This window comes from Pongo pygmaeus, chromosome 20 (assembly GCF_028885625.2).
Source record: "Pongo pygmaeus isolate AG05252 chromosome 20, NHGRI_mPonPyg2-v2.0_pri, whole genome shotgun sequence".
NCBI lineage: Eukaryota > Metazoa > Chordata > Mammalia > Primates > Hominidae > Pongo > Pongo pygmaeus.
In genome coordinates this window covers 56,932,996-56,955,849 of record NC_072393.2, presented here as the reverse complement: position 1 = coordinate 56,955,849, position 22,854 = coordinate 56,932,996, and the positions used below count along the sequence as shown (strand labels likewise).

The 22,854-nt window shown below is 50.0% G+C and overlaps 1 protein-coding gene and 1 long non-coding RNA gene across 2 annotated transcripts in view; one reads left to right on the top strand and one right to left on the bottom strand.

Annotated features, from left to right (window-relative positions):
* The window catches only part of KLK1 (kallikrein 1), a 57,467-nt gene that overhangs the window by 23,658 nt on the left and 10,955 nt on the right, over positions 1-22,854 (top strand). The window lies entirely within an intron of this gene.
* On the bottom strand, positions 26-20,568 carry LOC129020785 (uncharacterized). The gene is made up of 3 exons (XR_008495899.1): positions 20,534-20,568; positions 19,814-20,002; positions 26-258 (listed from the first exon to the last, which is right to left on the bottom strand). It is a non-coding gene; the product is annotated as an uncharacterized LOC129020785 (long non-coding RNA).

The following is a 22,854-nucleotide window of genomic DNA, read 5'->3' as shown; positions in this document are numbered from 1 at the left end:
GGTTAGGCATAAAGGAGCGGGATGTGATAGAAAAAGTATTTAATGGTGGAACATTGAGATTGTCCTGCAGACAAGGGTGGAAGGCTCTGGCTGAACAGTGTTGGGAGGCAATTCTCCATGGTTCTGTCACGTATCTGTGTGTCTTCTGAGCAAAGACAGCAACACCTTTTTTTTTCTGGATTGTCGTTTCAAGGATGTTTGTAAAGCAGGCATCCTTGCAAGATGATATCTCGCTCAGATCCAGGATTGCTTACTGTCCTAGATAATAAAGATAATGTCTCTTACAACAGATTTGTTTACTGTCAAGGACAATAAATACAATATGTTCCTCCAGAGTAGGTCTGTTTTCAATCCAAGATCATAAAGATAATATCTTCATCAGGGACAAAGGCTGAGCAGGTTTGCAAGTTGTCCCAGTATAAGATTGAGGATTCCTAATCTCAGGTTTCTCACCAGTGGCACAAACCCTGTGTGCACAGCATCCACCTGGACTGCTCCGGTCACCCTACAAGATTTGGGGGTGCAAGGTGTACTAATGTGAACATGAACCTCATGCTGTCTGCTGAGCTGTGAGCAGTAAGATCCTTTGCCTCTGACTCAGGAGTTTCATGGACTCTGCCAGCATTCACAAAACTCTGGCAAGTTAGCTTATTTGTTTTCAGGTCAGTAAAATGTCAGCCCCTTCAGAGTTACTGACAAAGAGTTGGGCACTGAGACTGCACTGGCAAGCGGGGAATGGAGACAGGAGAGGACCCAGCTGGATGCAGTGGGCAGTGGGGATCATAGAGTCAAGAGGGTACAGAATACAATGGGGTCCTAGTATCATGGTGGAGGTCAGAAACAGCCCTAAAAGACAGGGTCAAGGTAGGAGGTTAGTGAAGGTCCACCTCCACCTTCTCCAGGACAGGGACATTAGGTCACAATTAATTTCTCTGCAGTTGGTGAGTGGTCGTGGTCTCTGGAGTCCCCAGCATCTAGAGTGTCCCTGGTCTAGTGGTCCCCGCTTTCTGAGCCACAGCCACTTTCTCCGTCAAATGAGGCCAGTAATACCCACCCCATAGTGATGCTGTGAGGATTCGATGAGCATCTGTAAGTGCTGAAGATAATGCCTGACACATCCCAGCCATTCAGCAGTGCAAACATACACTTACATGGAATTCCCCAGAGCCAGGCATGTGCTGGTGCCTCGTACACATGACCACATTTGATCCTCACAATGACCCTGTGAGGGAGACTGTGCAACAGAGGACTGACCTTGCCCAAAGACCTCAGGCCTTTGCCCTCAGAGCCTGAGAGGTCATCTCTTTTTTTTTTTTTTTTTTCCCTTTCTTTCTTTTTCTTTTCCATTTCTTTTTCTTTGCAAGAGGTCATCTCTAATGCTTTGGAATATCCTGCCAGATTAGAGTGCCTTTGTTCACCTGAAGGTTTGGGCCACACCAGATAGTCTAACGGTGTGATTTATGCTAAAGGTTTTGAGCCACACCATATCAGCTAGATTTCTAGAGGGGCTGGATACTAAAAGTCAACCATGAAGATGGTCAACACGTCTGTGTGATGGAGCCCCCAAAAAAATCTCTGGATATCGGCCGGGCACGGTGGCTCACGCCTGTAATCCCAGCACTTTGGGAGGCCGAGGTGGGCAGATCACGAGGTCAGGAGATTGAGACCATCCTGGCTAACACGGTGAAACCCCGTCTCTACTAAAAATACAAAAAATTAGCCGGGCGTGGTGGCGGGTGCCTGTAGTCCCAGCTAGTCAGAAGGCTGAGGCAGGAGAATGGCGTGAACCCGGAAGGTGGAGTTTGCAGTGAGCCAAGGTTGCACCACTGCACTCCGGCCTGGGCACAGAGCAAGACTCAGTCTCAGAAAAAAACAAAAAAATCTCTGGAAATCAAGGCTCAGTTGAGTTCCCTGGATGGCAATACATGGTGAATATTGTCACAGATCATTGCTCAGAGATGCTAGTGCTTTCCACGATGTCATTGGGAAAAGAAAACTGGAAGCTTTGCACTTTGAGTTCTCCTTGTCTTTGCCTCATTCACCTCTCCCTTGCCAGATTTTCATCTGTATCCTTTTGCTGTAATAAACCACAACCATGAGCATCCTAGCAAACGACTGAACCTTAAGGATGATCTTTTGGACTCTCCTGGAATCTCATCTGATGTCACAATGGAGGGTCATCTTGGGAAGCCCTAAACTCTGTACAGGAACTGTTGTTATTTCCACTTTAAAAAACGATAACATGAGTCACCGAAATGTTAGGTCACTAGAAACTGGCAAAGCTGGGATTACCCTTATATGGACAGAAATCCAGGAAATATATGTGGGAATGCATATTAAGGATGGGTATGGAATAATGGTGAAAGGAATATAAGGTTAGATCAGGCTGAATTTAATAATATGGACCCACTAAACAGAAATATTGGGTTTAACATTGCAACTAGGGGAATTAGAAAGGGCTCTAACGATTCATTTGCTTGATTGGATGAAAGCAGTACCATGAATTGGCCTACTCTATGTGAAGTTGAAATGCCAGAACAGATCACTGGTAAAGAATCCAGCTCTGCAAAGCAGAACGCAGACTGGAGGTGTTCAACTAAAGATAATAGATTCCAGATTCCAGATCCCTCAAGGGCAGACTTTAGGATTCAAGGCAGATAGTAAACCCCACGCAGCAGATGAGCATGTCAAATCTGTGTTCTGGAAGCCAGCCCCACACTGCTGCAACCAAGCCTCAGATTCCAGCTCCAAATTCCAGAATCTAGGCTCCAGAAGCCAAGCTCCAGGTTCTGTACTCCCACACTCTAGAATTCAGGAAAATGTCTAGAATGGTGGTTCTCAAACATTTTCCATCTCAGGACACGTTTACACTCTTAAGAATTATTGGTGTGGGGTCAGGTGCTGTGGCTCACACCTGTAATCCCAGTACTTTGGGAGGCTGAGGCGGGCAGATCACGAGGTCAGGTGATTGAGACCATCCTGGCTAACATGGTGAAATCCTGTCTCTACTAAAAATACAAAAAAATTAGCTGAGTATGGTGGCACACGCCAGTAATCCCAGCTACTCGGGAGGATGAGGTAGGATAATCACTTGAACCTGGGAGGCGGAGAGTGCAGTGAGCCGAGATCATGCCACTGCACTCCTGCCTGGTGACAGAGCAAGACTCCGTCTCAAAAAAAAAAAAAAAAAAGGAATTATTGGGCCGGGACGGTGGCTCACGCCTGCAATCCCAGCACTTTGGGAGGCCAAAGCAGGTGGATCACCTGAGGTCAGGAGTTTGAGACCAGCCTGGCCAACACGGTGAAACCTCATCTCTACTAAAAATACAAAAATTAGCCGGGCGTGGTGGCAGGCACCTGTAATCCCAGCTACTCAGGAGGCTGAGGCAGGAGAATCACCTTAACCGGGAAGGCAAAGGTTGCAGTGAGCCAACATTGTGCCACTGCACTCTAGCATGGGTAACAAGAGCAAAACTCCATCGAAAAAAAAAAAAAAAAAGAATTACTGAGGGCCTTTCATGGGTTTTTGTTTATAGTAACTATATCTATTGATACTCACCACAGTAGATACTAAAACTGAGAAATCTTTAAAATATTCAGTTATTAATTTATTTTTAAATAACAATAATAAATATATGTTGGCATAATGTATTTTAATGAAAAATAGCTATATTTTAAGACAAAAAAATTAGTGAGAAAAAAATGTTATACACTTTTGCAAGTCTCTTTAATGTCTGGCTTAATAAAAGACAGCTGGACTCTCATATCTGCTTCAGGGTTTAATTTGCTACAATATCACAGCATGTAGGCTCTGGAAAATTCCACCTTGTGCTTGTGAGAGAATAAGAGTGAGAAAAGTGCCAGGCGCAGTTCCTCATGCCTGTAATCCCAGCACTTTATGAGGCCAAAGCAGGTGGATCACCTGAGGTCAGGAGTTTGAGACCAGCCTGGGCAACATGGTGAAACCCTGTCTCTACTAAAAATACAAAAATTAACTGGGCATGGTGGCGGGCGCCTGTAATCCCGGTACTTGGGAGGCTGAGGCAAGAGAATCACTTGAACCTGGGAGGCAGAGGTTGCAGTAAGCTGAGATTGTGCCATTGCACTCCAGCCTGGACAACAAGAGTGAAACTCCATCTCAGAAAAAAAAAAGAAAAGAAAGAATGAGAAAGGTAAATAATGTGTACAGATTACTATGAAACTAGTGTTTGACCTCGCATACCCCCAGAAAGGTCTCAGGAATCCTTCTACTCCAGAGTTCCAGAATCCCCACTATAACAGCCTGAGATGGTCAGAGAGGCCCTCCCCCAGGGACAGAGAGGGACACAGAAGGAAATACAGAGATGAATATGGTGCTTTTCTTCAAGATTACCATCATGTTTTCTCTTTATTGAGTACTACTTCATGCCATACTTCATGTTGATCAGGTTTTCTGAGGTCTTCACCTTCTTAAAAAAAAAGAATAAAAGATTCTTAATATAAACTTAGGTATAACCCAGATTATTCTAATGGGAAAAGAAATAACAAATGTAAATAGCAAATGTAAATGATAAAAGGAATAATACAGGAACTACTTAAAAGAGTATACAGTACCAAAATCAACGCACAATTTAGAAGATGCATAATTTTTTAATTTAGCAATTGTCTTAAATGCCTTATAAAGTTTTTCTCCTACATTCTTTTGTCCTCATACTCTTCAGTTATCTCTGCTTATCATCAAATGATTTTGTAATCTCATTTTCTTTTTCTTTTCTTTTTTTTTTTTAGACAGAGTCTCGCTCTGTCTCCCAAGCTGGAGTGCAGTGGCGCGATCTCCACTCACTGCAACCTCCGCCTCCCAGGTTCAAGCGATTCTTCTGCCTCAGTCTCCCGAGCAGCTGGGACTACAGGTGCATGCCACCACACCTGGCTAATTTTTATATTTTTTTTTTAGTAGAGACGCGGTTTCACCATGTTGGCCAGGCTGACCTCGAACTACTGACCTCATGATCCGCTCGCCTTGGCCTCCCAAAGTGCTAGGATTACAGGTGTAAGCCACTGCACCTGGCCTATAATCTCATTTTCTAGGGGAAGAAAAATAATTTCATTTTTATCATATTTGATCAAAATCTGTTTTTCATTATTAATGCTTTAGAAACATTTCTTTCAGCGTCAAAGCTTTTATTTATTTAAATTTCATATGATTTGTTTAGGATTTTTGCCCAATTTGGGGAGAAATAATAGTAAGTTTCTTTCAAATGTCAGCTGAAAGATTTCAGGACATTTCAAGTGTTCTGATCCACCAACTAATCTAACATGGTTTATAAGCTAATGACACTAGTTTATTGTTCCTTTTCTTATTGAGGGATATTATGAATTTATGTTATCTTCATCAAGTCACAGTTGTGACAACTAGAAAATATCAATTAAATGAGAAATTAATGAATAGCTGTATAGATGGGATGAGATACAGAAACAGATGGACAAAGAGAGAGGGTTAGAGAGGCTAGAAAATATGAGAGATAACCTTTGTTATCTAACGCAAAGAAAAGGTTTCTTGATACAACTTCAGAAGAACAAATCATAGACCAAAATTTGGATGTACTTCATTATAGGAAAATTTAGAATTTTTGCTTAGAGGTCACTGTCGTCCAGAAACTTGTGTAAGAATTCAGAATTTCTATTTATAAAAGATGACATATACCACATTCAAAACCAAAAAGAGATCACTATTTAGAAGGCACAAGAAACTTCTGACATGAACAAGACAGCAACCCCTAAAAAAATGGACAAAGCATACCAACAGGCAATTAATAAAAAAGAAAAGTCAAGGAGAGGGGAGGGATAGCGTTAGGAGATATACCTAATGTAAATGACGAGTTAATGGGTGCAGCACACCAACATGGCACGTGTATACATATGTAACAAACCTGCACGTTGTGCACGTGTACCCTAGAACTTAAAGTATAATAAAAAAAAATATATATATATATATATATATATATAAAGAAAAGTCAAAAAGCTAATGTGTGGAGAAAATGGTGGCTAGGAAGCAGGACTAACTTGCAGCTCCCACTCAGATGGACAGAGCAGCATGTGGAGACTGACATCTTGAATTTTCGCTCCAAGAACTACTGCAGGAACATACTAGGAAAGCCAAGAGAACCCACAGACCCTTTGAAGGAAGCACATTGCTGCTGCAGGCTCCAGGAGACAGCTGAAAAACTGTGAGTGCTCAAAGTGTGAAAGTGTGAAAGGGGGATCATCCGCCCCTGAACACACATCCTCACTGGGGAATCTGAAGGTCCAGATCATGGGAGAAGGATTTGACCTCACCTGAAGCTGAGATGAACTTAGAGAGCTGAACAAAATACGGGGGGGTAGAGGAAGCAGCAGGAAGCGCCCTGAGGGTACTCTTGGTCCCCAGGGAAGCCATTTCTGACTTCGTCTCACAGGGGTCCTTGGGGAGGGCCGCCAATGGAATTGGGGAAAAACTACAAGGAGAAGGATGCTTCCAGCTGAACTCTGCAACAATTTCAACTGAACACGAAGTTTCCTGGACAGAACTCAGGGAGGGGGTGAACTGTGAGTGCAGACACGAGCACAGAAGCTGCAGCAGGTGGGGAGGCACCAAACCTGAAAGCCCTGCTTACTTTCTCAGCAGGGAGGCTTGTAGCCTGGGGCAAGTTCCCAGTCCTGCTCACCCGCTGCCTGGAAACAAACTGCGCATTGATTGGGGGTGCACACAGTGGGAATGAGACCAGCCTTTTGGGCTGCATGGGAGCTGGGTGAGCCCTGAAACTGCTAGCTTTCTCCCACGTCCCTGGTGACCCACATGATGCAGTAGAGGCAGCCATAATCCCGCTGGGAACATAACCTCATCGGCCTGAGAGCCACACCCCACCCTCCAACAGCAGCCGCAGCGACCGCCACCCAAGGAGAGTCTGAGCTCAGACACACCTAACCCTGCCCCCACCTGATGGTCTTTCTCTACCTGCCCTGGTAGCCAAAGACAAAGGACATACTCTCTTGGAAGCTTTCTGGCCCCATCCTCCACCTGGGAAACCTGAATACTTATCCAGGTGACCCTAGGGCAAGCTGTTTTCCTCCCTGTACTCCTGCAGCTGATGCTGTCTTGAAAGTGTCACCTCCTGGCTGGAGGCCAACCAACACAAAACCAGCGCACTAAAAAATAATACAACCAAGGACCCCCAGCAAGTCTACTTTACTCCCCTGCTACCTCCAACGGAGCAGGTGCTGATATCCACAGCTAAGAGACCTGAAGATGAATCACATCACAGGACTCTTTGCAGACACCCCCCAGTACCAGCCCAGAGCCCAGACACTCCACTGGGTAGCTAAATCCAGAATCTGAACAGCAGCCCTTGAGCCCCAGATCTTCCTTCTGACATAGTCTACAAATGAGAAGGAACCAGAAAACCAATTCTGGTAATACGACAAAACAAGGTTATTTAACACGCCAAAAAGATCACACCAGCTCACCGACAATGGATCCAAACCAAAAAGAAATCTCTGAAATTGCCAGAAAAAAAAATCAGAAGGTTGATTACTAAGCTACTCAAGAAGGCACCAGAGAAAGGTGAATACCAACTTAAAGAAATTTTAAAAAGTGTTACAGGATATGGACAGAAAAATCTCCAGAGAAATAGTGTAAATCAAAAACAATAACAACTTCTGGAAATGAAGGACACACTTAGAGAAATGCAAAATACACTGGAAAGTCTCAGCAATAGAATCAAACAAGTAGAAGAAAGAACTTCAGAGCCCAAAGACAAGACTTTTGGATTAACCCAATCCAACAAAGACAAAGAAAAAAGAATTTTTTAAAAATGAACAAGACCTCCAAGAAGTTTGGGATTATGTTAAATGACCAACCTAAGAATAATTCATATTCCCAAGGAAGAAGAGAAATCTAAAAGTTTGGAAAATGTATCTGAGGGGATTAATCTTCCGTGGCCTTGCTAGAGATCTAGATATCCAAATATGAGAAGCTCAAAGAACGCCTGGGAAATTCACTGCAAAAAGATGACCACTGGATGGGCGTGGTGGCTCGCACCTGTAATCCCAGCACTTTGAGAGGTTGAGGCAGGCGGATCACGAGGTCAGGAGATTGAGGCCACCCTGGCTAACACAGTGAAACCCCTTCTTTACTAAAAATATAAAAAATTAGCCGGGTGTGGTGGCATGCACCTGTAATCCCAGCTACTCGGGAGGCTGAGGCGGAAGAGTCTCTTGAACCCAGGAGGCAGAGGTTGCAGTGAGCCGAAATCGCCCACTGCACTCCAGCCTGGGCAACAGAGTGAGACTCCATCTCAAAACAAAACAAAAAGATAACCCCCTAGGCACACAGTCATCAGGTTATCTAAAGTCAAGTTGAAGGAACATCAGGTAACCTATAAAGGAAAACCTATTAGATTGACAGCAGATTTCTCAGCAAAAACCCCTACAACCTAGAAGGGATTGTGGCCCTGTCTTTAGCCTCCTTACAAAACAATTATCAGCCAAGAATTTTGTATCCAGTGAAACTATTGGCAGAACACACAATGACTCCGGGTCAGAGACAAAGGACTTTATTACTCATGGCACAGCAGGCAGCATGAGGTTCATGTTCACATGGGCTCACCTCGCCCCCAGGTCCTACAGGGATGATCAGAGTGGCTCAGGCTGATGCTGCGCACAGTGGTTTGTGTCAATGCTGGGGAATCTCTGTTTACATGTGTTTACAAATCTTCAATCTTATAAGGGAGATGCAAGGAAATCTGACTGACTTTGAAACTCGAGGAGATATTATCTTTGTTATCTTGGACTGCTGATCCATCTGCCCTGGAAGGACATATTGTATTTACTATCCTAGCCAATAAATAAATCGTTATGGAAGGACATTATCTTTATCATCTAAGACGGTAAACAAACATGCTCTGATGCTCTAGAGAAACATCCATAAAAAGACAATCTGGAGCTAAAAAGTGGCTAATATCTTTTTCAGGAGACAGGCAGGAAGGTAAGGGAGCCATGGATAATTGTCTCCTAACACCATTCAGTTCACGCTCTCGATGCTTCCCTACAGGATAATCTCAGATTTCCCAACCAGGCATTCAAAGTGCAGGAATTTGGTCTGGGATACAAAACCCAGCCCCCAGTTTGCCTGTTTTTGGTTGTTGTTGTTGTTTGTTTGGATTTTTTTTTTTTTTTTTTTGAGACAGAGTCTCACTCTGTCACCCAGGCTGGAGTACAATGGTACCATCTCGGCTCACTGCAAACTCCACCCGACCACGGGTTCAAGAGATTCTCCTGCCTCAGCCTCTTGAGTAGCTGGGATTACAGGCACACACCACCACACCTGGCTAATTTTTGTATTTTTAGTAGAGACCATGTTGGCTAGGCTGGTCTCGAACTCCTGACCTCAAGCGATCCGCCCGCCTCAGCCTCCCAAAGTGCTGGGATTACCGGCGTGAGCCACCACGCCTGGCCTGATCCTGTCTTTCTCATGCTATCTTTTCACTCCCTGTTTCTCACGGTTTTCTGCCTTCACCATTCCCTCCCTCTTTTGATGCCTCTTCCTCACTCCAGTCCTTACTTTATCTCTTCTACACTCCCCGACTCCACCCTCCTTTGTTTTTGCCCGGTCCCTATTTCTCCAGGCTTCTCTTTCCAGCTCCCCCGTGTCTCCTTCTCTAGACAGGAAGCACCCATCTAAAAAGGTGAATGCCCCTGCAGTGAACAATCATCTTGAGGCCCACCTGGCCAAGGCTAGAGCATCTCCCAGCCCTCCTGACCTGCGTCCTGAGGTGTGGAGTCAGGTGCAGGGGAAAAAGGAAGCTTCAGTGACAGGTATAGACCAGTGGTTCCCCAGTGGGGCAAACTTGTCCCCTCCACCCACCCCACCCTCCTCCACCCATCCAGGGGTACGCTGGCATTTTCCGGCAATCTCATCACATTCAGGTTCTGCAAAGACACACATGGGGGGGGCTTCCCACGTTATTTATGGGGTGCAGAGATGGAGGAAGAGAGAGGAGAGAGGGTCTGCCCTGAGATAGTAGACAGTGACAGGTGGTAATGCTCTCCAGGGACCACTGAGAGGGACCTGGGGACACAACGCGCCACACACATAGCAAGGGTGGAGCTGAAACCTGGCGAGAGCCACATTATTCTTTTTTTGTTAATTTGTAATTGTTGTGGGTACATAGCAGGTGGATATATTTATGGGGTACATGAGATATTTTAATACAGGCATATAATGTGTAATAATCACATGAGGGTAAATGGGGTATCCATTACCTCAAGCATTCACCCTTTGTGTTACAAACAATCTAATTATATTCTTTTTGTTGTTTTTAAATGTAAAATTAAATTATTACTGACCACAGTCACCCTGTTGTGCTATCGAATACTAGATCTTACTCTATTTCCTCGTACACATTAACCATCCGCACTTCCCCACTACCCACATACCCTCACCCTTCCCAGACTCTGATAACTATCCTTCTACTCTCTATCTCCATTAACTCAGTTGGTTTTGTTTTTGTTTTTTGTCCCTATTTCTCCAGGCTTCTGGAGATGGAGTCTCGCTCTGTCTCCCAGGTCGCTGGAGTGCACTGGAGAGGTCTTGGCTCACCACAACCTCCTCCTCCCAGGTTCAAGCACTTCTGTGTCTCAGCCTTCCGAGTAGCTAGGATTACAGGCACGCGCCACTGCGCCTGGCTAATTCTTGTATTTTTAGTGGAGACAGGGTTTCACCATTTTGGCCAGGCTGGTCTTGAACTCCTGACCTCAGGTGATCCACCTGCTTCAGCCTCCCAAAGTGCTGGGATTACAGGTGTGAGTGCCCAGCTAATTGTTTCAATTTTTAGCTCCCACAAATAAATGAGAACCTGTGAAGTTTATCTTCTGTGCCTGACTTATTGCACTTAACATCACAACCTCCAGTGCCATCCATGTTGCAAATGACAGGCTCTCATTCTTTTTGATGGCTGAATAGTGTTCCACTGTGTATATATGTACCACATTTTCTGTATCCATTCATTTGTTGATGGACACTTAGGTTGTTTCCAAATCTTAGCTATTGGGAATAGTGCTGCAATAAACATCATTCTTGGCAATACCACAGCCAGCTTTCCTGCACTGGGAGGTGGGGTATTCCATGATGACTTTTTACAAACAATCTCAGCCTGGGCAACATATCAAGACCCCATCTCCATAAAAAAAAAAAAAATCTTAAAATTTAGCCAAGCATGGTGGCACACACTTGTAGTCCCAGCTACTCGGGAGGCTGATACCAGAGGATCGCTTAAACCCAGGAGTTTGAGGTAGCAGTGAGCTGTGATTGCACCATTGCACTCCAGCTTGGGCAACAGAGCAAGACCCCAACTCTAAAAAATAAAAACTAAAAGAAGCTGACAGGATCACAGGGAGAGGGGAGCAGAAACACAGACATGGGGAAAGTGAGCAGGAGTCACGGGAGGGAGAAGACACACGTCTCCTCAGCTCCCTCCTCCCTCAGACCCCCCCAGCCCCTCCTCCTTCAGACCCAGGAGTCCAGAACCCCAGCCCCTCCTCCCTCAGACCCAGAAGTCCCAAATTCCAGCCTCTTCTCTCTCAGGCCTAGGAGTCCAGGCACCAGCTTCTCCTCCCTCAGACCCAGGAGTCTGGGCCTCCACCTCCCTCCTCCCTCAGACTCCCCAGCTCATCCCCCTTTAGACCCAGGAGTTCAGGACCCCAGCCCCTCGTCCCTCAGACCCAAGAGCAAACCTCCTATGAACAAACGCAGAAGGGAAGCTTCCAGAAAGGAAAGAGGAGAGAGCTGGAAAGTGGGCTGGGGGCTCAGAACTCTAGAGAAGAGGTCTATGGGTGGCGGTGGAACACACAGAAGAAGAAGCAGGCAGGGCAGGCCTTTCTCTCCCAGCCCCAGAGTGCAGGACCCAGGAGTTCAGGCCCCAGTCCCACCTCCCTAAGATGCCCCAGCCCCTCCTCCCACAGACCAAGGAGTCCCGGTCCCTAGCCTCCTCCTCCCTCAGACCCATGAGTCCAGACTCCAGCCCTACCTCCCTCAAACCCCCCAGCCTCCTCCTCCCTCAGACCCCCCAGCCCCTCCTCTCTCAGACCCAGGAGTGCGGGCCCTCAGCCCCACCTCCCTCAGACTCAGGAGTGCGGGCCCTCAGCCCCACCTCCCTTAGACTCAGGAGTCCAGACCCTAGCCCCTCCTCCCTCAGATCCCCCAGGCCCTTCTCCCTCAAACCCAGGAGTCCGGGCCCTGAGTCCCACCTCCCTCAGACCCAGGAGTCCAGACCCCAGCCCCTCCTCCCTTGGACCCAGGAGTCCAAGTCCCCAGCCCCCTCCTCCCTCAGACCCCCCAGCCCTTCTTCCTTGAGACCCAGGAGTCCTGGACGCCAGCCACTCGTCCCTCAGTCCCAGGAGTCTGGGACCCCAGCCACTCCTCCTTCAGACCCAGGAGTCCTGGCCCCCGGTCTCTCCTCTCTCAGACCCAGGAGTCCAGGCACCAGCCTCTCCCTCCTCAGACCCAGGAGTCCAGGCCCCCAGCCCCTCCTCCCTCAGACCCAGGAGCAAACCTCCTATGAACAAACGCACAATTAATGCCACCTATCGGTAAGGCCCTCCCAGGACAAAAGAAGAGAAGACGTGGGTTTTTCTGCCTCCTCCCCTCCAGCTTCCCCCGGCACAGCCCAGGAAATAAAGTCTCAGAGAAGAACTCGTCTGCGTGTGACATTCTCTTTGCTTGACGTTACACTCTCATACCAGGGTCTCAGACATCCATTTCCTCTCCCTGGGCCTCAGTTCCCCCATCTGTAAAACAGGGATCTTGATAAAGGGGTCACAGGGATTCAGAAAAAGATACCACATCTGGGAGATCAAAACAGTGGCTTCTGGCCGGGCGTGGTGGCTCATGCCTGTAATCCTAACACTTTGGGAGGCCAAGGCAGGTGGATCACTTGAGGTCACGAGTTCAAGATCAGCCTGGCCAACACTGTGAAACCTCATCTCTACTAAAAATACAAAAATTAGCTGGGTGTGGTGGTGGGTGCCTGTAATCCCAGCTACTCAGGAGGCTGAGGCAGGAGAATCACTTGAATCCAGGAGGCAGAGGTTGCAGTGAGCCAAGATCATGCCATCTGAAGGAGGAGTGGCCAGCCTGGACAACAAGAGCGAGACTCCGTCTCAAAAAAAAAAAAAAGAAACAAAACAAAACAAAACAAAAAGTACAGTGGCTTCTTCCGGTCCCAAATCTGCTGCTGCCCAACTGCGTCATCTGAGAAAGACCCCACATAACCATCCCTCCCCAGCGTTCAGTTCCCAAGGGCAATAGGACAGACTGATAATGGCCCAGCACTCACTCAGTGCCAGGCACAGATTTCAAGCATGAACACCTCAAAACACTCCTACAGAAGAGGGAGGAGCAATTATTACCCCTACTTTATAGATGAGGCAGCTGAGGCACAGAGAGGCTAAGTGACTTGCCTGAGAGTGCACAGTATTATGGGACAGAAGCAGAACTCAAACCCGGGCCACCTGGCTCCAGCGGCCACATCCGAATCACGTGCCGTGTTAACCGGTCTTGCAAGCGTCAGCCTGATTTTATGATTCGCACACCTGCTCCATGGGTATGACCTCATCCAACCCCTGTGAGGTCCCTCCCATGTCCACCCCACCCCCACCGAAGACCCCTTCGCAGATGAGCACCTGACACCCAGAGAGCTAACGCCTCTCACAAGGGGCACCAGGACCCCAAGAACCATTCTCTTGATTCCACTTCTGCAGCCTGGGTGACCTTCACCAATGGCCCCCGCACTCCCGTCTGTTCATTTGTAAAATGAATGAATCATCATAATTTACTATGTGCTCTGAGCTCCTAACACAAACTAAGTCGTTACTCCTCGAAAAACTCTACGAGGGGATCCTCTGATTTTAAGGATAAGAAACTGAGACACAGAGAAGAAAAAACACTTACCAGGGTCTCCCAAAATAGTAAGTAGTGGAACAGAGATCTGCGCCCATGCTGTCTGGATCCAGACCCAGCCCCCTGAAACAGCAGCTTGTCTGGTTCCAGAAGGAACGGAGGCCGTGGTGAGACTAAGTTAGAAGAGGGCCAGCACCTCATGGGGAGGCCCTTCGGGCACCACGAGTCCAGTCCCGCTTCTGAGGTGGGCAGTCTGCAGTCCCCCTGAGAAGGGGGTTTGAAGGGAGGCTTGTTCCTGCTGGGGAATCTCAAAGGGCTTAAAACTGCAGACTGAGAAGCCGGGACCTTGCCCAGGGATGATGGGGAGCTGCAAGGGAAGGCTGTGAGCAGGGGAGGGGCGGGGTGATCTCCAAGTGCAGAGAGACCCTCTAGGGCCACGAGGTGACCGACAGGAGGCTGTCCTCCCGGACAGGAGGGGCGAGGGTCCAGAGAGAGAGGAGGACGTCTGAGCTGAAGCCAGGCCAAGGGGACGGAGAGGAGGGGACAGGGCAGAAAGAGGCAGGGGCCGAAGGGACAAGGCTGGGGACCGATGGGCTGTAGGGGATAAGGGGAGAGATGGGGCAAGGTCAGTGCCAAGGGCGTCTGGCCGAATAACTGGGTGGTCGGTGACGTTGCCCCTGAGAGGGAGAACGTGAAAGAACTGGGAAGGTGGGTTTGGGGAAATAGAGCAATGAGTTGGGACTCGGTAAGTGAGAGGGGCCTAGGGACATTGGTGCAGGGGGCGCCCAGGAGCAGGTGGCTGCCCAAGCCGGAGTTCAGGGTCAGATGGAGGAGACCTGCGTGGTTGGTGGAGGAACCACGGGAGTTGATGAAAAACTCCCAGGGAATGTTATCAGGAGGAGGAGCGGGACAAAAGTGGGACTCAGGCCGCGGTGGCGGGACCCAGGCCGCGGAGGAGGTGAAGGACGTCCGCGGACACGTCCAGGAGGACATCGATCGCGCGGGCCTGAGCCAGCCACAGTGGGCGGGGGCGGGGCGCTGACGTCACCGCGTGGGGGCGGGGCTGCGGGAGCCGCCGGCTGCGAGCCCTCCAGGGAGCGGTGCGCAGACTGGGTGCACGCCTGGGTTCCGCGCGGTGGGAGCGCCCTCAGTGTCCCCGTCTGTATCAGGGGTACTTCATCAGTATCTGCCTAGGCTGGTTAGGAGGAGGAGCACGTGCGATCGTGACGGAAAGCGCTTAGCACACACCTGGCACCGAGGAAGTCCCAGGGGCTCGGCTCCTTCCCCTCGTCACCACCGCGCCCCAACAGAGGGAGGCGGCTGCAGGGGTGGCGGCGAAAGGGCCCACTGTGCGTTCCGGAGTCGGAACACTGATTCCTCTCCCGCGTGGCCTCTCGCTTCTCCAGGAACCTTGCTTGTGCTGCCTCCTGTCTGGGCCTCAGTTTCCTCCGTATTCAGCAGGAAGCCATAAGGTTATTAATATAAACACCTCACAGGGCTGCCCGGAGCCTGAGTGAGATCCTACAAAGAGAGCACTTGGCACGGGGGAGTGGCCTGCAGCCGCATTCCATAAACAGGGCTGCTCAGCTGAAGCGGTGGCCCAGGGTGAGGCCCGCAGACTTTGAGCATCAATTTGTGGGGAGGGAGGCAAAGGGACATAGGAGTTCTAGAATAGCTTCCAACCTGGGGATCTATTATGTCTGCTGGTCTGGGCTTGTAGAATGTCTGGAGACCCGACGTTCTAGAATGCATGAGGTTTCTGGGGACTCCAGAGTGCCCAATGTTCTAAGGTTCTAGAGTGTTTGGAGCTCTGTGGTTCTAGGCTATTCTAAAATCTTACTTTCCAGAGTGTCCTCCACTGCCAGCACGTCTTAGGGCCTGTGCTTTTAGAATCTGAAAGTCTGATATTCTAGAAATTGCAGAGGCCTATAGTTCTAGAATGGCTGAATCCCACTTGACTCCTTCCCATAAAGATGAGGACTTTCCACACATGGGGAGAGACCACACTTACAACAGGTCCCATCCTTCACTGGGTGACCTGAGAGAGGTCAGTCCCTCCTGTCTCGGGACCTCCTCATTAATTAAGCCAAAATAGACTCTAGAAAATTGCTTGGGGCCCTCAGGGGTTCTGAGACATTGGAAGCCAGCCTCAAATACCCAAAGCCTTGGGTCATCTCAGTGACGATCTCCAGCCTCTGGAATGCAGAATCCAGATTTCAAGCTCTAGAACGCAGAAATAAGACTACAGGACCAGAATAGAGACCCTAGGTTCCCAGACTCTAAATTCAGACTCTAGAGTCAAGATTCTAGCAATCTCGAATCATGAAAGCCAGGTCCCTGTCTCTCAATTCAGCCTTTTAAAAATTTACTTACTTACTTATTTATTTATTTATTTAAATTTTTCATAGAGATGAGGTATTGCTATGTTGCCCAGGCTGGTCTCAAACCCTTCAATTCCAGCAATCCTCCTACTTCGGCCTCCCAAAGGTATGAGTCACTGGGCCCAGCCACAGTCCAGCTTTTAAATGCAAAACACAGATTTGAAACTCCAGACTTTATGCTCCAAAGTCTACCCTGAAAGCTCAGAGCCTAGATCCACCCTGTAGAATCCAGACCCCAAGCCTGGCATGGTGGCTCACGCCTGTAATCCCAGCACTTTGGGAGGCTGAGGAGGGTGTATCACTTGAGATGAGGAGTTCAACACCAGCCTGGCCAACATGGTGAAACTCTGTCTATACCACAAACATAAAAATTAGCTGGGCGTGGTGGCGGGCGCCTGTAATCCCAGCTACTCAGGAGGCTGAGGCAGGAGAATCAATTGAGCCCAGGAAGTGGAGGTTGCAGTGATCTGAGATCGCGCTATTGCACTCCAGCCTGGGTGACAAGAGCGAAACTTCATCTCAAAAAAAAAAAAAAAAAAAAGAATCCAGACCCCACAATTCAAAATCCGAAATCTACCATTTGTAGTCTAGGCCCCAGGCTTCTCATAGCAGGTGCAAAGATTTCCAGCCTCGAGTGCCAGATTCCAAACACCAGATTCCAGGCTTCTATTCTGGGTTCTAGATTTGAATGCCCCAGGATCCAGAATCCAGGTTCAAGATCTGTCACTCAAAGGCCTGACTCCAGGATCCAGATTCCAGACTCCAGGCCCAAGAATTCAGACTTTGAAATCCATATTCCAGGCTGCAGGTCATTAATCTCCAACTTAAGATCCTCAAATCTGAAATCCAAGACCCAGATCCAGAACCAGATCTGGATTCAGAAACCAGGATCCAGGACTCTGCCCCAAGCCCAAGAACAGTGACTTTAGGATCCAGTTTCCACACTCCAGACCCCAAATTCCAGACTCTGTCTTTGGATCTCCTCCTAATTTCTGTTTTTGTCCTCCTGTGCCCTCCCCCTTGAGGAGCTGCTCCTGGTGAAGAATTCCTCCTTGTGGACTCAGACAACAGCTTCAACCTAATAAATGCTCATTAGGCCAAGTCTCCCACCCCACCAGCCACCAAGGCGTCTCTGCCTGTAAACCTAACTCTCAGCTACCTCCCACCCCACCCTACACCACCACACCCCCAGACCCAGCTGGGACTGGGAGCTTATAAATTCAGGCATCCTGGTACCTGCTCCCTTCTGGCACCCAAGCTGCCCTAGATGCTGCTGGAGGATCTGGAGGAGGTGAGAGCTTTGAGACAAGACTGGAGGGAGGGGCAAAGGGGAGATTCACTGTGCCCTGGTTTCAAGGGGAAACATCGACCATGCTTGGAGAACTGAGTGTCAAGGGCATGGGTAGATCCATGTGTCTTTTACCAATGCCCCAGATTGAACCTGAACCAAGAAAATGTCCTGGAATGGCCAGAAGGAGCTGCAGTGGTGGGGAGGGAGGGGGATGGAGTGGATCAGGAGGACGTCCCTGAAGCACTTGTACCAGAGCCAAGAACGTGGTTAGGAGTGATCACGGGTTCAAGTCAGTTCAGCACAACCTCCCAGAGGCCTCCTGTGTACCAGGCCCCAGGCGGGGCAGTGCTGAGGACACAGAAAGAACCTGACCTGAGCCCCATCTTCAAGGCCCCCAGATGGAGAAAAGAACAGGCTAGACCTCAGCAAGTATGGGGCATCTGCACTGTAATGGAGACTGAATGGGTGCTGTGGGATTCAGGGGAGACACCTGTTAGGTGTTGGGGCCTCCCAGAAGAGGTGGGGGCAGAGTGTCAGAGGACAAAGACGAATTTGGAAGATATGGGGAAGAAGGATTTTAATTCACTTCCAAAGCTTCCTGAGGCCTCCCGTGGGCGGGGCCCTGCAGTACTGGAGACCCAGAGTGGAGTCAGACCAGCTCCTCGGGGAGCTGCCAGTCTAGTAGGGGAGGCGGACACCACTGAGGGTCAGGGGAGGTCAGAGAAGGCCTCAAGGAGGAAGCGGGGCTGGAAGGGAATGGCGTTGGATACGTGGTGGGAGGAACAGCCTGAGCATGAAATGGCAGGAGGGAAAATGGCAGCACTGGCTGCGTCTAGGACAAGGTCATGAGAGACCCAGGGAGAGAGGCTGGAAGGGAAGAGGCCACTTTTGTCCTTGAAAGTGAGGCTGGGGCCAGGCAACTCGTGCCTGTAATCCCAGCACTTTGGGAGGCTGAGGCAGATGGATCACTAGAGGTCAGGAGTTCAAGACCAGCCTAGCCAACATGGTGAAACTCCGTCTCTACTAAAATTACAAAAATTAGCTGGGCGTGGTGGCAGGCGTGTGTAATCCCAGCTACTTGGGAGGCTGAGGCAGGAGAATCGCTTGAACCCAGGAGGCAGAGGTTGCAGTGAGCGGAGATCATGCCACTCCACTCCAACCTGGGCTACAGAGCCAGACTCCGTTTCAAAAAAAAAAAAAAGAAAGAAAGTGAGGCTGAAGAGCTGGACTTTATCCTGGTGGTGCCGAGGATCCATGGAGGGTGGTGAGCAGGGGAGGGGCACAGCCAGCTCCAGATGTAGAAAGACCCTTTGGGGTCATGGGTGGAGGGCAGGCTGGTGGAGGGGACTGGACTGGAGGGGGACCCAAAAGGCCAGATAAGAGGTTGAGATAGGCCAGGTGTGGTGGCTCATGCCTGTAATCCCAGCACTTTGGGAGGCTGAGGTGGGTGGATCACGAGGTCAGGAGATTGAGACCATCCTGGCTAACACGGTGAAACCCTGTCTCTACTAAAAATAAAAAATAAAAAATAAAAATAAATAAAAAAAAGTAGCCGGGCGTGGTGGCAGGCGCCTGTAGTCCCAGCTACTCGGGAGGCTGAGGCAGGAGAATGGTGTGAACCTGGGAGGTGGAGCTTGCAGTGAGCTGACATCGTGCCACTGCACTCCAGCCTGGGTGACAGAGTGAGACTCCATCTCAAAAAAAAAAAAAAGTTGGGACAGGGGTCCTTGGTGATGATGGAGAGAGATCCAGGGGCTGGTAGCATGGTGCTGGGGGCCAACAGGTGGAGGGGGGCGGTGGGGTCTGTCCGAGTGCCTAGAGGAAGAGTAAACATTCCAGAGATGGGGGACCCAGAAGGAAGCGCAGAGTGGGGTTGGGGGAAGGGGATACCGGTGGTCAGAAGAAATTTATTAACAGTGGGTGGGATAAGTCTGTGTCTGGAGGGATCCTGGTGGAGGCAGAAGGGTCCTGCCTCACCTGGATTCTCTCACTCCCTCCCCAGACTGCAGCCGAACCCTGGTCCCTCCTCCACAATGTGGCTTCTCACTCTCTCCTTCCTGCTGGCATCCGCAGGTGAGGTGGCTCCAGGAGGGGGCCAGGTCTGTGGGAGCAGGTGCCCCCTTCCCAAGCATGTCTGGGCCCAGTGATCTGTCAGCCCCTACCTCACCCAGAGACCACCAAAGATCCTTCCTTCACCTTCCACCTGCGCCAATGTCCCTAAGCGCTTACCATCAGGTGCTGGTGCTGCTGCTCTGGAGTCGCTATGTTGCCTGGGGCCTCTCGCTGCCCATGACAAGGAACACGGTCCTGGGGTTACACAAACCTGAGCTGAGTCCTGGGGCAACCGCTTCCTTGCTGTGTGTTCTTGAAGGAACTGCTTCACCTCTCTGGGATGCCTTCTCTATAAGACAGCACCCGCTTGAGACAATAACAGTGAGGTCTCAATAGCATAACAGAGGTAATATACATAGCAAGCATTAGACAAGTGCTGAGAGGACAAGAGCACAGACTCCAGCTTGAGTCCCACGCCTGCCACTCCCTGTCTCTTACAGGGTCTTTGAGGGGATTAAATGTGGTCGTATGTGAGGTGGAAGCATAAGCCTGGCCCAGGTAGTGCCCCTTCAGGTGTACAAGCCAGGCACAGTGCTTAGAGCTTACATACAGCGTCTATGTGTGGTGGGCACCACCGACCTCATTTGACAAGGGAAGGGGCTGTGGCTCAGAGGGACGGCCACAACATCAAGGTCACCTTGGGTGTCAGGCAAACTCCAGACTGAACTCAGCTGCCACACACCAAGAAATTAATTGTAACCTGATGCCTCTCTTCTGGAGAAATTGGAGGGTAGACTTTCATTAACGTTCTGCCACAAATGACCCTCACTCCTGGGGGCCCCTCAGACCCCCCACGCCTCCAGCCTCCCCTCCGGCTCTCTCTGTGCACTCACCTACCTGCCTCGTGCCTGCCTGCTGCGCCCAGCTGGGGCCTCCACCTTCCTCTGGCTTGGACTGGCCAGGTGCAGCCTCGGTGCCCAGCTGTTCAGCCCATACCCTCCACCCTTCGGAGGACGACCTCACCCTTCCTTTGTTAAGCCCCTTGTCCACCACATCCGCATTCCCCTGGTCTCACGGGGGCCTTTGGCCCAGTTCCTGACTGTGATGGGCAGAGTGTGGGCATTTGGTCTGGCCGTGCAAATCCTGCCCCTGTGTGGATGGGGTTCTGCGTGGCTTCAACCTTCAGGGGATGCATCCACATTGCCCAGTGGAGAGGGTCCTGGTCCTGTGACCTTGAATGTCTCTAATCATGTCCTTAAGCATAATGCCATTCTGTGTGTGTGTGTGTGTGTGTGTGGTGTGTGTGGTGTGTGTGGGGGGGGTGTGTGTGTGGTGTGTGTGTGGTGGTGTGTGTGTGGTGTGTGGTGTGTGTGTGGTGTGTGTGTGTGTGTGTGTGGTGTGTGCGTGTGTGTGTGTGATGTGTGTGGTGTGTGTGTGTGATGTGTGTGTGGTGTGTGTGTGTGGTCTGTATGTGTGTGTGTGGTGTGTGTGGTGTGTGGTGTGTGTGGGGTGTGTGTGGGGTGTGTGTGTGGGTGTGTGTGTGGGTGTGTGTGGGTGTGTGTGGGGTGTGTGTGGGGTGTGTGGGGGGTGTGTGGGGGGTGTGTGTGGTGTGTGGGGTGTGTGTGGGGTGTGTGTGGGGTGTGTGTGGTGTGTGGTGTGTGTGGATGTGTGTGTGGTGTGTGTGTGTGGTGTGTGTATGTGGTGTGTGTGTGGTGTGTGTGTGGTGTGTGTGGTGTGTGTGTGTGTGGTGTGTGTGGTGTGTGTATGTGGTGTGTGTGGTGTGTGTGTGGTGTGTGTGGTGTGTGTGTATGTGTGTGGTGTGTGTGTGGTGTGTGTGTGGTGTGTGTGGTGTGTGTGCGGGTGTGTGTGGTGTGTGTGTGGTGTGTGTGGTGTGTGTATGTGGTGTGTGTGGTGTGTGTGTGGTGTGTGTGGTGTGTGTGTGGTTTGTGTGGTGTGTGTGTGTGGTGTGTGTGTGGTGTGTGTGGTGTGTGTGTATGTGTGTGTGTGGTGTGTGTGGTGTGTGTGTGGTGCGTGTGTGTGGTGTGTGGTGTGTGTATGTGTGTGGTGTGTGGTGTGTGTGTGTGTGGTGTGTGTGTGAGGTGTGAGTGTGGTGTGTGTGTGGTGTGTGTGGTGTTTGTGTGGTGTGGTGTGAGTGTGGTGTGTGTGTGTGTGGTGTATGTGGTGTGTGTGTGGTGTGTGTGGTGTGTGTGTGTGGTGTGTGTGTGGGGGTGTGTGGGGGGGGTTGTGTGTGGTGTGGGGGGGGGTGTGTGGGTGTGTGGGGGGTGTGTGTGGGGTGTGTGTGGGGTGTGTGTGGGTGTGTGTGGGTGTGCGTGTGTGTGTGGTGTGTGTGTGTGTGATGTGTGTGGTGTGTGTGTATGTGTGTGTGGTGTGTGTGGTGTGTGTGGACGTGTGTGTGTGGTGTGTGTATGTGTGTGTGGTGTGTGTGTGTGTGGTGTGTGGTGCGTGGTGTGTGTGTTGTGTGTGTGCGTGTGTGTGTGGTGTGTGTGGTGTGTGTGTGGTGTGTGTGTATGTGTGTGTGTGGTGTGTGTGGTGTGTGTGGTGTGTGTGAGTGTGGTGTGTGTGTGTGGTGTGTGTATGTGGTGTGTGTGGTGTGTGTGTGGTGTGTGTGTGTGGTGTGTGTGGTGTGTGTGCGTGTGTGTGATGTGTGTGGTGTGTGTGAGTGTGATGTGTGTGTGGTGTGTGTGGTGTGTGTGTGTGGGGTGTGTGGGGTGTGTGTATGTGTGTGGGGTGTGTGTGTGGGGTGTGTGTGTGTGGTGTGTGTGTGTGGTGTGTGTGGTGTGTGTGGTGTGTGGATGTGTGTGTGGATGTGTGTGTGGTGTGTGTGTGTGTGGTGTGTGTGTGGTGTGTGTGTGTGTGGTGTGTGGTGTGTGTGTATGTGTGTGTGGTGTGTGTGTGTGGTGTATGTGTGGTGTGTGTGGTGTGTGTGTATGTGTGTGGTGTGTGTGGTGTGTGTGTGTGGTGTGTGTCGCGTGGTGTGTGTGTTGTGTGTGTGGTGTGTGTGCGGGTGTGTGTGGTGTGTGTGTGGTGTGTGTGTGTGGTGTGTGTGTGTGTGGACATGCACGTGTGCAGTGGGTATACAAGGCCCTGTATGTTCACATCCTCTCCACATGCATGAACCAGATCCCCGTATGTGAAACCCAATCAGTGACTCCACAGATATGGCTTGAGGGCTGATCTAGAGATGGATAAATATGTCC